Source organism: Cyanistes caeruleus, chromosome 3, assembly GCF_971803275.1.
Source record: "Cyanistes caeruleus chromosome 3, bCyaCae1.hap1.1, whole genome shotgun sequence".
Lineage (NCBI taxonomy): Eukaryota > Metazoa > Chordata > Aves > Passeriformes > Paridae > Cyanistes > Cyanistes caeruleus.
The window spans coordinates 88,487,817-88,504,315 of NC_141703.1; the positions used below are offsets into that span (position 1 = coordinate 88,487,817).

Consider the following 16,499-nt stretch of genomic DNA (forward strand, 5'->3'; position numbering starts at 1 on the left):
TTGGTAACCAAAGGAAGCTCTTTTGTGAAAACAAGACCAAAATCCACTCAAATCCCTACCCAAACAATAAACCCTGCCATCATTCCATCATTCTTGGTATTTCTTAATGTGAAAAAGATTGCAGGTTCTCTTCCACCAGTGTTTTTTTTTTTGTTGTTCTTTCTGACTGGCTTTTACTTAGCCCCTTGTTGGCATTGCAGTGTTTGACAGCTGCTTGCTGGCCAGAGTAGGCATTGGGAACAGTTTATTGACTCACTAAGCCAAATGCTTAATGGTGAATTTGTTCTTGTGTCTTTTGGTGAAACAATGGAATTTTTGTGACTGTATTATAAACACTCCACAAGAACCCCTGGTCCTTGGTTTGGTCTGGGTTTTATACATCTGTGGTCTTCTGATATGTTTGTTTTGATTTCCATAAATCACTTGAGCACTAATTTTATTCAGATGGATTTGCTATTGCAGTTATGCATTGTCATTTGCTTGACACCCTGTCTCCCCTCTTCAGACATAATTTTCTCAGAATAGCATCTGGCCATCACACTACAGTGGGACTAGATCATCCAATCTACTGCTATTACAAAGAAAAATGAGGCTTGACATATTAGTGTCAATTTGGCAAGATGCCTGAATCATTATGCTCAATGAAATATGTGACATTTCAAGTGGTAACGTAACCTGCAGGGCAACACTTGCAGGAGAAACTTGAGGCAGTGCAAAGAAAATGCCACTTTTACTTGGGCTGGGAGGTTCAGATACTGACACAAGCCACCTGATCAATACCAATCACAAGATTGTGGTTTAGTCCATTAAGATATTTAATTTTGTAAAAAAATTTTCAGTCTCTAGAATTTGGTTGGGATGGTGATCCTGGGAAAACTTAAAGTACCTTTTGAGTTTAAAAGGGGAAAAAAAAGTCCAAGGAAACATCTATGGAACTTCCTTTTGTACAGTAACAAGTAAATTGACTAGCAACTAGCCCAAACTCCAAAGCAGTGTGTGTAACTTTTGAGTCAGTTGTTAATTACTTGCTGTTCTTTGGTTCTCTAGCAAATTTATTTTGAAACTTCATGGATCAGTGTGGCATTTTTTAGAAAAAAAAGCAAGCTGTGTAATATTGTCTAGCATTTTAGTAACTAGAAAATTCATTGAAGCATAAAAAAAATTAAGTACTCCTTAAATATGATACTTAACAAATTCATTTATCCATATCTGAATTCTTTTAAGAAAAAATCCTGGAACCTGTACAGACCGTAAGTAGAGTTCTTCCAAGCTATCTTGAAAAAATGGCCTTAAACTCCATCATAACCTTGCTCTTTCCAGCTTTAAAGCGTATTCAGTAATGCTTAAAATAGAATGTCTTTTGAGATTTAGAAACTCTTATATTTACATCAAACCATTCAAAACACATTTGTGGCAGATGGTTTTTGGTTTTGTATTTTATTTTCAATTTCTGCTCTACCTTTCTTTTTTTATAGAGCTGCTCACTTATTTTTAGCAATTTGACCCTACTGCTTTCAGTTCAGTGCTCAACAGTTGAAATAAAACAGGGCAGTGAAGCAGCAAAGGCTATGCAATGGCTCTCTAGTCCAGAACTTCTAAAACAGCAGCATCATCTATGCTCTCTGGAGATGGAAAAGCTGGGAAGGGAGGAAAGGATAGGAAGAGTTGGATTGAAGTGTAACCCAGAATTTTTCTTGTATTCCTTTATACCAGCATCCTGGGATGACTTTATGAAGCTGAATTGTATCCCCATTCATCTGTTTAGCCCAGAAGTAAGCTTTGCACCTTTAAAACTAGATCTGAGAGTGAAGAGGGGGAGAAGGAGGAGTGGTGCAATGTCTGAGGTGGTTGTATTCAAAAACATAGGGGTAACAGTTTCAGCTTTCTCTCTCACAGGTGGTATTGTCTGTAGCATGGGCAGTAGGAGAGAGACCTCTCCTTTGCTTTTAGTTAGTTTTTTTGCAAGCTGAGGAGTTCCCCAGACTGTGGGTTTTCTTTTCCTTGGAACTGATCAGCCCTGCTCTGGACTGAAAACCCAGAAAAACTCTGAGCTCACACCTGTGGCCCACTGGGACCCAGGACATGGTGTTTTCCAGCAAACTGAGCTACACCCCGCGGGAAGGACCCTCTCTCTCTGAATTTGCTGTCTTCTCAGAACAACGAGAGGTTCCATTGTTTAATATTACCCATTTCTCCATGTTCTTGAGTACTTTGCTTGTTAAATAAACAGGGTTTTTTCCACTTTTCTCAAAGGAGATTTTTGTCTCCCAGACTGACTGGGGGAGGGGCCACTTGAATTGCCTTCTAGTGAGACCCCTTTGGGGATTTCCTCCCTAGATTTGCCCTAAACCAGGAAAACCATGCTGTTTTTCACATCACAGCTTTTGCCCTGGCCTTTTTCCCACAAAGGCTAGGTGTGGTCCTGAAATGTGTTATGGTGATGGATGGGTAATACTGCCTCTTCTTTTAACTTGTTGATAATGACTGAACATCCACCTCTGGGAAGAAGGAATGAGTGAAGGCTTCCATAAAACTAAAGTAATCCTCAAGAAAGGAAGTTATATTAGACTTTGACAGCCATCTTAAATACCATGTTTCGTGTTATTTGTTTTGCCCCATATCTTATTTCTGGAATCCAAAATGGTAATGACTGATGTTGATATAATATTTATATGGGAGGGAATAAATCTTCCACTTCCTAGTCTGCATGCTTAATTTTGTGGTATCTTTACTTTAGGGTTGGAAAGAACTTCCAGCTAATATTATCTTGCATGCAGGACATTGGAGAAAAAAAAGGATATGACCTTTTGCCACACCATTAGTCTTGAGAAATAGAATATGTCTTTAAAATTGCCATGGGTGAGTGTTTGGCATCATCTACGACGCACAGAAGTTCTTCAAGCAGGAGATACACAGCAATTATTTACTGGCTCATGCAGAGAACCTAGCCAGTTAGGCAATTTACTGTGGATTAATGTGCTTACCAGCTCAAGGAGTCCCTGCTGGCCTGGAAGGTATAAGGTAGGAAAATACCAGCCTCCTTTGATCTTGGAGTGGGTTGATTCTTGATCTTGCTGAGACAACATATTCCAACTCCACTTTTTTCTCAGCTTTTATGCCTCTGAGTCAATATTTTTCTCTTGAATTAAGTTAATATCTCATCAGTTACACTCTTTTTCTTGCCTTTTGTGGCTTACAGCAGTGAGAGAATCCTCTTACAAGGTATCAGTTTATTTTTGGTGGAGCTCAGTCCAAGCTCACACTGGACTTTTGGGTTGTAAAAGAGTAGAATTCTTGGTTTGGGGATCTTGGGACTGCATGCTTGTTTACTCTGGACCAGTGTATTTGAAGCTATTAGATCTGAACTCAAAATAAACATGACTTATTTGCCTACAGCCAGTGAAGTGAAGGAAAGGGTTGTGAGTCTTTTTCCATTTCCAAAACTTTTATTAGTCAAATTGACAGTGTTATCCTGCTTGAGTCATCTCTTTCTTAATTACGTGCTGTTATAGTGTGGATATATTTGTTAGTGAAATGAACTCTTTTTCATAAAAGAGGTAAGAACGTTGCCATAATAATTTTAAGTAATGAAACAAATTTTAATTTAACCTTCAAGGAATCAAACACGTGACTACGACTATCCATGAGCTGCATTTTGTTGTTGGGAATTCAGGAAGTTGTATGTAGTAGTGGTAGAGAAGGAAGAAATTAGACTTTACATGCTGGATGCATATCTTATTTTGTTCTGCAGATGGACAGAGGAAGACAACACTGTGTGCTGTGTACTGTTTCTAAAGTTCTGTGAAAAACCTGAGATTCTGTTGATGAAGACAACTCAAAGAGCAAATTGCTGCCGCATTTTATACCCCCAGCTCTCCCATTGTTTTAGGTTAATGTTTTGGTACTTCTATGTGTTTTCTGTTTTGGTCATGTCAAGAGTAGCTTGTGTCCAGCTCATCTGCTGCTGCATACATCTAAAGCCTGTAGCTTGCAAATCATGTTAGTATTAAAATATTTCACTGATACTGGAAATAGCACTGATAGCAGTGTTTCATTGCATTAGCTTAATCTGTTAATATTATGATAGGCTTGTGCAAAGCACACATGGTGGTTCTAAATGTACATACTGCTGAAACATTGCTCATTTACTGCATTTTGTTTCACTTCTTGTGTCCTGACAATATTTTGATTGCAGATATACATGAACAAAGATTTGCTCAACAGCTCCCAAAGAATGCCAAGTCATCTTTGGCTGAATTATTTGTAATGTGTTAAGAGTAGTTTACACATCATTGTTTTTTCTCTCGTACTTTTTACATTCTGTTAGGTTTACTGTCATGATGCTGATATCCTTACCTTGTTTATGGTCAATGATTCCTTGGACTACATCCTGGATTTTGCTGAGATGGCTGTCAACAGTGTTTTTTACTTTGTTTACTCAGTTGGGAAGGTACGTTTTGCAGAGTGAAGCTTATCATTCATATTTTGTGCAGTTTACTCATGGAGTGGAGCAAATGAGTAAACTCCTGCATAATTTATGGCAATGATATCTATAGTCTTGAAGATATTCAGAAGCTATCTGGACATGATCCTGGGCAACCAGCTCTGGGTGACCCTGCTTGAGCAGTGAGGTTGGATCAGATGAGGGGTCCAGAAACCCCTTTCCTCCTCAACCTTTCTGTGATGAGGACTGTGTTCTAATGTGACATGCAAATACTTGCTTTCCATATTCAGAGATGTACTGAGTAGTCTGAGCCTTGCATTGTTAGTTTTTTTTGGACGGGGAGTTACTAATCTAGTGTTACTTTTCTGGCCTTTTTGAAAAGGAAAAAAAAACCAACATCCATTTATCTGTCTCTTGAATCAAAATTGTGTATTTTATTAGCAGTGGGGATTATTGTCATGTGGAAACTTATTAAAAGCACCTGGAAGGCTAAATAATTTGTCATATAGTTGTCTCTTATCCTCTGCTTTACTGACAGGATTAAAGAACTTTGGGAGTAATGAGATAGAGTTTTGCTCTGTGGAAGCAGTGCAGATTAGACTGAACGTCATGATTTCCAGGTATTTTGTTGCTCTGTCTTTAGTTACTGTTTTGGCTGATTAGCTAAGTGGAGAGGTATAAAGCTTTGGTATTCTTTTCTTCTGACTAGTCCCAGTGGTGCTGAATGGGAGAAGAACTTACATTTCTGTTTTCATTAATGCAGCATTACTGTTATGTATATCCACATTGCAGTCTGTATCATTTTATAAGAAAAACTTTTTGAATCACAGCACATGTGCTACATGGTATGTATGTATGTGTGTGTGTATATATTTCCCCCCTGAAACAAGGACAACTGTGTTTAACAGCAGAACATTGCCTTCAGCTCCTGTCCTGTCAGAGCTTTTCTCATGACATGTCACATAGTACCTTCTGGAAACTATTGATATTCAGAGACTCAGTTCAAGCTATATTTTTTTTTTTATTTTGTTACTGTTACGGTCCTGTAATTGATCCAGTTTCTGCAGAGCAGGACTACATTTTAAATTGCTGCCATATAGAAAGATGGGAATGATCCTGCCAGTGTCTTTCAGACAAATCCAGTGCTGCTGCTGTGTCACAGCGAGGTGAATCGAGTAGCACTGATGCTGTGTGAGCCAGCAGGGTTGTGCATAGTGGTGTCCTGGTGGCGAGAGGAACAAGTCAGGAGAAATTGTTCTAGGCCTGTGCAGTTGGACAGAGCCACACACCCCTAGTAGCGTTGATTCCCCATAACGAAGAGCTTGTCTCATGTTCCTGTGGGAGATCCCAGGATAGTCCTTCTCTTTCTCTTCAAGCTCTGCCATACAACATTTCAATGCAGGGTTTATGGCACCATGCATGTTGAGGATTATTCTGATTTTTAGCACATTGATAGACAGGTGTCAATTTACTATATAGACATACAGTAACAATTATTGGTACAGGAGGAAGATAAATCTGAGCAATGTGTGCGAGCTTCCAATCAGATATTTAAAGCAGTGTTGCTTCTGGGATGTGCAAGGCAGCTTTGACTGGGTGATTAAAATAGCATTATGGAAATGTGGTAGCTTGAGTCGACAGAACATCTGTGTGAGGGTAGTCACTTCCTTAGAGCTCTGTAGGACCTGCCAGAGGGTTTCCCATGCAGAGAAGCCTGGTACCATCTGCTTACCTGAAAGTTTGCCATCTCTGAGTCTGCATTATTTGCCACTTGCTACTTTTACTTTGTAACAGCCATTCTCACTTTATGTGTTTTTTTGCTGTCAACTTATTTGGTATTTGAACAATTAAGAATTCAGACTAAGACCATACTAATATCATCGCTATTGCTTTAAATTGCTAACTTTCTCCAGCTGTTTTTCTTCTGTTGGTGAGTTTTGGTGCTTACTGCTGGAGATCAGGCTACCAAGGAGACTCAGTGTCGAAGGAGGGAGCTATCTTATTTACTGTGATACCCATTTTGAACACAGACATCAGGATGAGGCTATTCCTTCAGTTAATATAGTTCTCATTTTCCCAGTATAGGGGTGGGAAAAGGGAAGGAAGTACCTGATGAGGAATGGGAACCTGGAGGGGAGGGGTGAGATTGAGCCAGGGCTAGCAGAAGACCTTGGAGGTGGTGGTGAGGCGCAGCAGTTTATTTCTTTCAAAGCTGGAGATGGAAGCTACACTTGCAGCAAAATAGATGAGGATAGGATAACTCCAAAATACTGCTTTCTGGTTTCCTTTCCTTTCTTCCTAAGTAGAAAAAATTTATTGTTGTCTCAGGTGTAAGAAGAGGCAGACACTGTCTGAGTGGGATACCAGAGACTAATAACCTTGGGCTTTAGTTTAACACCCCTGAACATGCAGGTCTAAAACACTTTGAAGCTCATTTCCTGTTCTGCTGTGTCCCCAGACATTTAATCTCGACTATATTCTAGCCCCAACATCAGTGTTTGGGCAGTCAGCCAGTTAGGAGACCTGATTTGGCCTGAAATGATCCATAATTTTTCAGCTGGCTCAGCTCACCACTGGCTGAATGGCTTGTTGCCCAGTCTCCTGAGTACCAGCATAAGGAGTAAGTGAGCTTGCTTTTACAGGGCCACTAAAACCCTGAGAAAAGAATTATTTGCACAAAGATGGTGACCAATATAAGGAATATAGGGTTATAACATCCTTTATCCGTATATATCAGTATTTCAGCTGTTAGAGTTGATCGTTCCAGTAATGCTGCAGTCATACACAATCAGTCTTTAACCTACTGAATCAGCAGCATGTATGGACACCCAAGCATCCTTATGTGCCAGTTGACTTATTTCTACAGAAGTGCTAGTTTTGCAGCCATGTGTGACTGGCTGTGACAATGCCAGGGAAGCTGTGTTCTAGGATTTATCTGGCTGATGATCAGCAGTGGGGACCCATACTGATGGTGTGCGACTCTTACTTACCCAGGGATATCTCCTTACCACACAGGTTAACTTCTCAATCTCAGGTATGCAGTGAAGGCAGTGTTGTCACTTGTCCAGCTGGAAGTTGGGTCTGCAGATGGGTCCCCTCTGAGTTTGTCAGAGAAGAGTTTCCCAAAGCTTAGCCTGCTGAGGTTTGTGCATGCAGTAGTGATCTGTGCTCTAGGTGTTTCCACTGTCCAATTATCATTTATCTCACCATGTTTTTTTCCAATAGTCCTCAGTTTCCAGAAGATCCTTGCCTTATTGCTGTTGGGACATTTCACTTGTCAGTAGCTAGGTATTAATCAGCTTAAATATAATGTGCAACTGTAACTGGAGTCTCTTTTATTTTTTTGCTGTGAGCTGATATGTGTGAAACCCCCTGTCAAGGTATTTTCTCTTCCTCTCTTGTTTACACAGATAGAGGATGACAGCCTCCTGCTACTAGCTCAAATGGTGGATTCTCTTAATGATGAAAAGCTCCAGGATTTCCATTTTGAAGCTCAAGAATATTAAAATGATTGTCATAATTTTTAGTGATTGTGGCTTAATTTTCACAGAAAGTACAGTCTTATGCCCGACCGCAATTCTATATGACAAATATCTTTTGTCAGCCTATTTTCTATTGTCTTGAACAGGTTTTGTTCTTAAGGTTGCTTATTTGATACCTCTGTAAGTCCATAAGATATTGCTGCTCACAGTTGGTGTCTAACTCTTTTCTGGTTGTTATTTGAAACTAAATAAAGTTTTCAAACTTGGGCAAAATCCAGTTTCTCTTTTGCTTAAAGATTCTCATATATTGCTATCTCTGCATGTCAGGTGAAATGTTTGTAAACTCTTCATATCTTATTAGGCAAACAAATACTGTTCTCTTACTGGGCTGAACAACGTGCAAGGGCACATGCAGTCAATAGATGTGCTAAAAATTCCTTTGCTTTAAGATGTGCATATGCAGGACCAAAATAAATTTTTTTCAACTGGCTAAAGCTCCTACTCAGAACTTAAGTTTCTGAAGGGTATTATTTGGGTCCTTTCCATTACTCCTGAAGATTTTCTGCTGTGCCTCCAGAAACCTTTTCTTTTCCTCTGGTAGTATCATGTGTAAAAGGAGACATTTATAGTTCTGGAGTCAAGGAATAGCAGAAAAGGAGAGCAAGATACTGCGTATTACGCACATGTACGATTGCAGTTCTTTTGTTGTCACTTTGTTCTTGTGTTTGTCCCCATATCCTCCCAAAAGTCCTGTACAAATCTGAGATTTTGAACCCAGCATCTTGTCTTGGCACAACTCTTAGGCAATGTGGGTGGTACAGAGGGTGAAGGAGTAGCAAGTCAGTAGTGTAGTGCTGAACATGTAATTCAAGCTTCTGTAGAGCATACACTGAAAGTTTCTGGTTGTGTACAAAATGGAACCCATGATTCATTTTCCTTAGGTAAAAAATATTTAAGAATTATGTTTCTGAAAAATGAGAAACTTCTGTCCAAAGAATATTAAAACATTGTATTGAGCAGTTGTTGCACATGTAACTTGTGGGTCTGCATGTGCTTGAAAGGGTGAAAATTAAGGTGTAGCAGAAACCAGTGATATTCTTGGGTTTTAGGTGTTTGAATCTATTTTTTTAAATCTAAAATTACCTAAGTCTAGCTAATTTATGTTTAATGTTTGATAGCTAAGTTAGCAACTTTCTCCCAGAAAAACTTCTCTCAAAGCAGCTTTTTTTATCATAGTGAAAAACTCGAGTTTACAAATACTCAGTTTTATATAGAATAAAGAAAAAATAGTAATTCCTGTGAAGATTGTAGCGTGATGACCTCTGCAGAAGATGAGTTTTGAGTGATATGGAAAATACAGCAATGCTTCAGACTCTGCAGCAACTTTTGTGATGTATGCCAAACCATAGAAGGTACCACTTTTATTTTCCTTTATGGCTTGTGTTGATTGGTTTAAATATTTGGGGTTTTTTTCCTAATGGGAACTTGGTTTTGGGCAATAGTAGTAGACTAGAAATAATATTTAAGGGCTTAGTGTTGTATGTGGGAGTACTCTGATTCCTTTTAACTCTGCTTGAGCATATGCTTCAGTATCTGATCTGTGCCATCAACATTGGTGGGACTGCCTTGTCCTATATGTAAATGTACTTATTTATAAAAATTCCTTCTTTAATAAGAAGCAGAGATGATGCATTGGTCTTGCAGGAGAACTCAGTTCATTACTTCCTCAGTGTCACAAGACCAACTGTGTATTATTCTGCCTTCATCAAACTGTTCATTGTGTCAATAAATAATACAGTATGCAAGATGTTGGTCCATGCTGTCTTGGACTTGACTGTAGTGAGTAGAGTGTAAATACATTGCTATATACATGTTTAAATTTGTATAACAGCAGTGTTTCCAGTGACTTAGAGTGATTTATAGTAGAAAATACTGTGGCTTGACATTGTTAATTGTAATGGGCTTCTAAAATTAATCCTAAATTAAAATAATCCTGCTGGTTTTTGGTGTATTGAAATCCACATCAAAATAAACCTTACATTTCCAAATGGAGAATTTTTGATCCTACCCAATTCTTTCTTCACTACTGATTTATTTTTCTTTTTCTTACTCCTGTAGTCTATATGAATTTTTCACTCCCATTTCTTGTAAAGTTCTTTCGTCTTTATTACTTTTAAAAAAATAAAGTCAGTCTCATTTGGGTACTAGTTGGAAGGGAAGATATGATGCTTCAGTCAGTATGGTGTAGGATACAGGAAGCTATTTAAAATAGTTTTACACAGGACAAGGTAGCACCATTCTTCTCATTCAGTTTTCTTGAGGAAACAGGAGATATCCTAAATTTCCAGAACTTTTAGTAGACTTCTCAGAGTCCTTTTTTAGGCATAGGATTGATTCCTAAAATATATCTTTTCCCCCCCTCTATATTAGCATTGTAAGTACTTTGACAGATTTAAGACCGTGTTCTGCAGAGGCTTAATATACTGTGTAGAAGTAATTAGCTGCAGATGTTAACTCAAGTTCCTTTAATCATCAAAAAATCTGAAATAATGCCTATTTTTGATTGTGTTAGTGCCTTGAGGCAGATGTAGTTGTATTCTTTTTTATTCAAGGAGCAGAAGAGGTGCAAAAGAGATGTGTTTGATAGAGTTGTAGTGATTGAAAACTCTACATTGTTGTATTTTGTGCAGCTATTGCTTTTTCTATTGAAGTGGTTTTGTACCTGAATGACATTAAGACACTAAAAACTGAATGAGTTTGCTTATATCTAGTTGAAAACATGTAATTCTGTTTGCTCACCACTAGTGAAAGTTGCACTCATTTCTGTTGTAGTCTTAAAAAGTATTATTTTTCTTCCTGAAATATTTGATCTGGTTCTTCTGAAAATCTGTTTCAGCTGATACTGTAACTACAAAACAAAGAAATTTCATGTAAGCTTAAAATGTTTACACAGTGTCTGGTGACCCTTCTTAGCATTGCAGGACCTGGCTGCTCATGTAAGTGCAAGTGTAGGAGTGTTTGTAGAAAACAATTACTTTTCTTCCCTAGCAAAGCTTGAGCTGACTGTACCAGCTACAGCAGTTCTTCCTGAGCTTGGCACCCTCGTCCTTTTTTAAGTTGGTTTTTGGTATTGCATAGCTGCTGGAGACAGAGGTGAGGACCAAACGCCTTTGCTAATGGTCACACCACTTGACAGAGTCTCAAAATAAGTTTTACCAATTCTGTTCATGTAAATATTCATAACATAGGAAGAAAATAATTCCCAAAGGATGATCCTTTACTTGCATGTCTACTTTTTTTTTTTTCCTTCTTCCTTCAAAGGCTCTACATGTTCCACATTTGATAGTGTTAGCTGTACTGTTTTGTTCTTAACTGGAAGGTATGTTTTGTTCTTTTTATTATAGTTGTAAAGAAACCCTATGAGTTGTCTTTTATGTTACCATTCTTCATTAATAAATGATTAGTGTATGAAGGTTCATGAAGGTCCTGGCTATGTTCCCAAATACTATATGAGATACCAAGGAATACTCAGTGTCTTTTCATTTTGTAGAGGACATCATGAATAAGGGATGTGCTTCAACTCTGCACTTGCTGCTGCAAGTTCTGTGTGCCCATTCAGTCTGTGTTTTTGAAATTCTCTCTAAATCTATTTCCCCCAGGATTTTGCTTGTCCTCATTCTAGAGCTGTTTCCAAGGCCCATACCTAAATTACAAGACAAAAGAAAACAATTAGGTAGAGACAGTAAAGGAGTAACAAACAGAAGTGGCCTCCAATGACCAGCATCAAAATCTGAATTTAACATACTGGGCTTATGGAAGTAGACATAATGAATTAGAGTTGCAGGGGAAAAATACAGAAAGACAGTCTAAGGATGTTAGTAGTTAAGTGGCATGTCTTCCTGGTGGAAATGCTGGATGAAAGGAGCATGATCAAGTTCTGAAGGCTTTTAATGGTATGGGTTAAGAAAGACTGAATTTAAAATACTTGGAAACTAAGCAGATAAATTAGGTGTAGCTAGGTTCTAGAAAATGGGAAGAATGCCCAGATACTGGCAATCTGGAGAAGTTTCCATTGCTAAACAAAAGGTATGGAAGGAAAATTAAAAATTAAGTTACAGTTTATTTGCCTTGAAGGTGACACAGCTATCTGCAAAGAAATGTCAGGGGCTAAGGTTTTGGTTTAAACAAGACCAGATCTGAAACAGGATCTATGAACTTTTATTGTGGAGATGAGAAGTCTTGAGGGCAATGATGAAGATGGCTGAAAGCCCAGATTCTTGGTCTGAGATTTGGCTGCAAACAAGACCAATTAGTGGCATCATTTCTTGCAGAGGAGTGGAAGGAAATTTTATTTGGAGAAGGTCTGCATAGACTTTCTGGGAGTATTTATTATTCAAGGAGAATACTTGTGTCAGTGAATTCTCTCTTCTCCCTAGCATTGTCCAAATAAGTTGAATGATTACAGTGAGGAGGAATGGCATCCAGAGTGGTGGCCATGCCCTTGTTGAAGACCAAGCAAGCAAGCTAGTGAAGCCTAAGTTGATACAAATAATAGTAAAGGAAGGTAGGAAGATGGAGGTCAAGAGGAAGCGTCACAGCAAGGGGAAAGAAAGCTAAAACTAGATGGAGAGGGATGGGAGTTGAATAAGGATTCTGTCTCATGTTCCTTCTGTTTGAGGAACAGTGCTCATGTTATATGCAAACCTCTAACCACTTGCTAGAAATAAATTCTACTGTCATCTTTGTCTGAAAGAAACCACTCAAGGAATCTGATTTTTGGGGTAATTTTCTGAGCAATAAATCACAGAACTGTAGAGTATCTTGAGTTGGAAAGGACCCACAAGGATCATCAAGTCACTCCTGGTACTGAGGGGACAACCCCAAGAGTCTCACTGTGTGCCTGAGAGTGTTGTCCAAATGCGTCTTGAGCTCTGTCAGGCTTGGTGCTGTGACCACTGCCCTGGGGAGCCTGTCAGCGCCCAACCACCCTCTGGGTGAAGAACCTTCTAAGATCCAACCTAAACCTCCCCGACACAACTTCAGGACATTCCCTTGGGTCCTGTCACAGGTCACCACAAAGAAGAGATCAGTGCCTGCCCCTCCTCTTCCTCTCGTGGGGAAGTTTCAGACTGCAGTGAGGTCCCTCAGTCTCCTTCAGGCTGAACAGACCAAGTGACCTCAGCCAGTCCTCAAATGGCTTCCTCTCAGCCCATTCACTATCAGGGGATGGCTCTCCTTTGGACTAATATCTGTCTAATAGCTCAGTGTCTTTCTTACATTGTAGCACCTCGAGGTGAGGCTGCACCACTGCAGAGCAGGACAATCCCCTCCCTTGCCCTTCTGGTGATGCTGTGCCTGATGCCTCCCAGGACAATGTTGGCTTTCCTGGCCGCCAGGGCATGCTGACTTATATTCAACTTACCATTGACCAGGATTCCCAGATTCCTTTCCACAGTTGGTTTTTTTTTTTTTTTTTTTTTTGTGTATGGAAATGTTGTTTAACAATGATTTTTCAAAGTGTATTAGATATGTTATTTTCTGATGTCATAATGAACTGTTACTAACTCCCTTGGGGAAGAAGGGCTGAAATGGGGAATATTCTGCATTTCAGCATTTTGTTCCCAGGCCACCACATACATGCACAAGTAACTGTATAGTGTGTGTCTATAGCACATACAGGTGCAGCTTCTTTTAAGTAAAACAGTGAGCAGGTAGGAGGATACCCTGCAGATAACTAAAAGCATAATGTTCTTAAAGTTCTAAATAATGTTCTAAAGTAGTTTAGAACATCAACAAAGGACAGTTTGGTTGTAATTTTTTTAAATAACAAAAATGTTTTCTACTAAGTTATCATCTATCTACTCTGCCTCTGCTACAGTTTTAGGCTGTGTCCATCTGCAAGGTTATTTTAAAAAAAGGTGAAAATATATTTTCAGACAGTGCTTTGGACACTGTCACATAGATGATTTGGGGATAAAATATTATGTTGAAAGCAGGCATAAGATTCTTCTTAAAGTCTATTTGGAAAACTTTATAGCAATACTTCGACAGTGTTTTTGATACACTAAAATTACCTTCATGCCTGTAAGGATTCATTCATTTTCCAGTAAAAATATTCCTTTCTAACCCGTGATCTCTGACTAAGTTCATTACCTGAAGAAAAAGCGTTCAGTGAAATAAATACAACCCTAACTTGCCTTGAGAGAGAAAACTCTTGCTAAGTAACAGCCTCCCTGTGAACAGTGGAGCTTCCTTCTTCAGCTGTCACAGACATACAGCTCTGGAACTCCTTCATGAGCGTACTTCTGATTTCTCAGAGCAGCGCAGAAAATTGGGAGAAAGTGGTAACTTTTTTAGGATGATCATGGTGAAAACCAAACATTAGAAAAAAATAATCAAGCCTCTTTTTCTGTACATGCTAGACCGTAGAGAGTAGTGCCATCCTTATAGGAAGGGTAATCCATCAAAAACAAAACCCAGCACAACTGCTCTGTTCTTCCAGTTCTTCCTCCTTCAGACTCCAATCACGTGAGGGGCAGTATATGTATCTCCATGCCTTTTATATGCCATGAGTGTATATACTCACCTATATATGTGTATATGTTCACCTATACTGAGAGAATGTAATGGGGTTGTGATGGGTGGGGATATTATAAAACCGTGCATGCTAAAATGTGGGAAATGTGTTTTAGGCACTGATTCTCAAACTTTTTAAATTAGTGCCTGTTTTTTTTTTTTGTTTTACCGTCTCTGAAAGTAGACTGTAGTTGAAAATCAAGCTTGACCAAAGGGTAAAAGTTCACAATTTCCACACAGAAGGTTACTTCTGAATGATAGGCTTACACAAATATTTATGTCCTCTAACAGTCCTCTGTCCATCTGCTGAAAATCCAAATGATAATAAACTCTGTGTCCTTTTGGTATAGTAAGCCAGGGGCCTGCTTTTTAGTAGCAAGAAAGTTGCTGGTAGCCCGTTTGCTTTTCTTTATTCTAATTTTTATTTCTGTTTTTTTAATCTGGAATCTCACAAAGAAATTTGAACAAATTTTTACAGTGTTATTTTGTGGTTTGCCTTCTAAAGAGCCTGTTGTGTCACAGAAGATAGGAGAGACTTTGGTTAAAAGTCATTGTCTTGACAAGTGAGGCTTGGTAGCTGTTCAGAAGACTCGCTACTATGTGCATAATTAAAACGCATTAAGTTCCAGTTGGTGATTTGGATGTCAAGTGTTATAATTTGTGGACTTCTCTGAATGATATTTAGGTGGCTCTTGGACACTCTGAGAGTGTACAGTGTTCCTACATAGGCAGCTGGAATAGCTCATTGCAGTGATTGTTTAAAAATTTGCACCTGTTTCTAGTTTCAGATTCTAATTATTAGATCTATTTATGGTTCTTCTTGGCAAAAACAGTCTAATCACAGGTTATTTTAATAACATTGCTTGTTTTAAAGTAGCTACTGCTGTAGTTTCACGGTACTTGAACCTCTCTTGAGACTTTTGAATAAGCTTTTAGGATGACTACAAGAAAGTAGCTTTCTGTTAGATGAGATTTACTCAAAATACTTTAAATTTCAAGAGTTTGCTTATGTTACTTGGAAGCGGGGGTGGGATACGGAAACAGTTTGACAGGTTTTGATATACGTGTTTATGCTGGGATTCTATCCAATCTTATATTTTTAAATTCATCTTTCTGAGATATCTAATTATGAGTATTTTAATATAGTGCTCTCTGCATGTATTAAATTGTTGCTTACTCTTTCCTCTGCTGGCCAGGGAGCTTGTTGGTGACTTGAGCAGGGTCAGCTACTTACACATAATCAGTCTTCTCATTCTCTAAGCTTTATTGTGTATTTTCACTTAATTCTTGTTGCTTAAGAAGTCAGAAGAAACATGGTATTGTTATCACAGAATCACTCAATTGGAAGAGACCTCCAAGATCATCAAGTCCAACCCAGCCCTAACACCTCAACTGAACCATGGCACCGAGTGCCACATCCAGTCTTTTTTTAAACACATCCAGGGATGGTGACTCCACCACCATCATTATTTAGGGGTGTGATTTTTCTTCTATCAGGGTCTTATATTTGAATGTATTTTGTAAAATATGTCTTCAGCTGGCATGTAGAATATGACGTATTGTGTAGCTCATGCTGTCCATCATTGGTAATTGCACAGAGAATATGTGTCTGCAAAAGAAGCTCTTGTACTATCTCCTGTAAACTCCCTCAAATACCTGTTGACCTTTATCTTCATCTTACTGTTTTCTTATGTTTATCTCAAAATGTCACTTCCTGGAAGAAAGCTTTGAGCTGATCATACAGTTAGCTTTGGGATTTTTCATCTCTATTGAGTCTGTGTATTTTCTTCTGAGTGACTGAAGGAAAGGAGACTGTGCCATTCAAACTTTCTTAATGATTCTAATTGGATTATAGTGCTCTAGAAATCAACAGCTTTTGTATGTTTATACAGTGATTCCTGAAGTGTAAACAGATGTGAGTTCAAAACTTATTTTCCAATTTATGCCTGTTTCATGCAGTTTGAACCTAGAAACAGATGAAGTTTGTAGAGTGATGG

At 38.6% G+C, this 16,499-nt stretch overlaps 1 protein-coding gene and 1 long non-coding RNA gene across 2 annotated transcripts in view; both read left to right on the plus strand.

Annotated features, from left to right (window-relative positions):
• Nucleotides 1-16,499, plus strand: part of MAN1A2 (mannosidase alpha class 1A member 2) — a 132,753-nt gene that overhangs the window by 10,451 nt on the left and 105,803 nt on the right. The window lies entirely within an intron of this gene.
• On the plus strand, nt 4,328-8,199 carry LOC147654320 (uncharacterized). Its single transcript, XR_015284963.1, has 3 exons — nt 4,328-4,450; nt 4,983-5,064; nt 7,855-8,199. It is a non-coding gene; the product is annotated as an uncharacterized LOC147654320 (long non-coding RNA).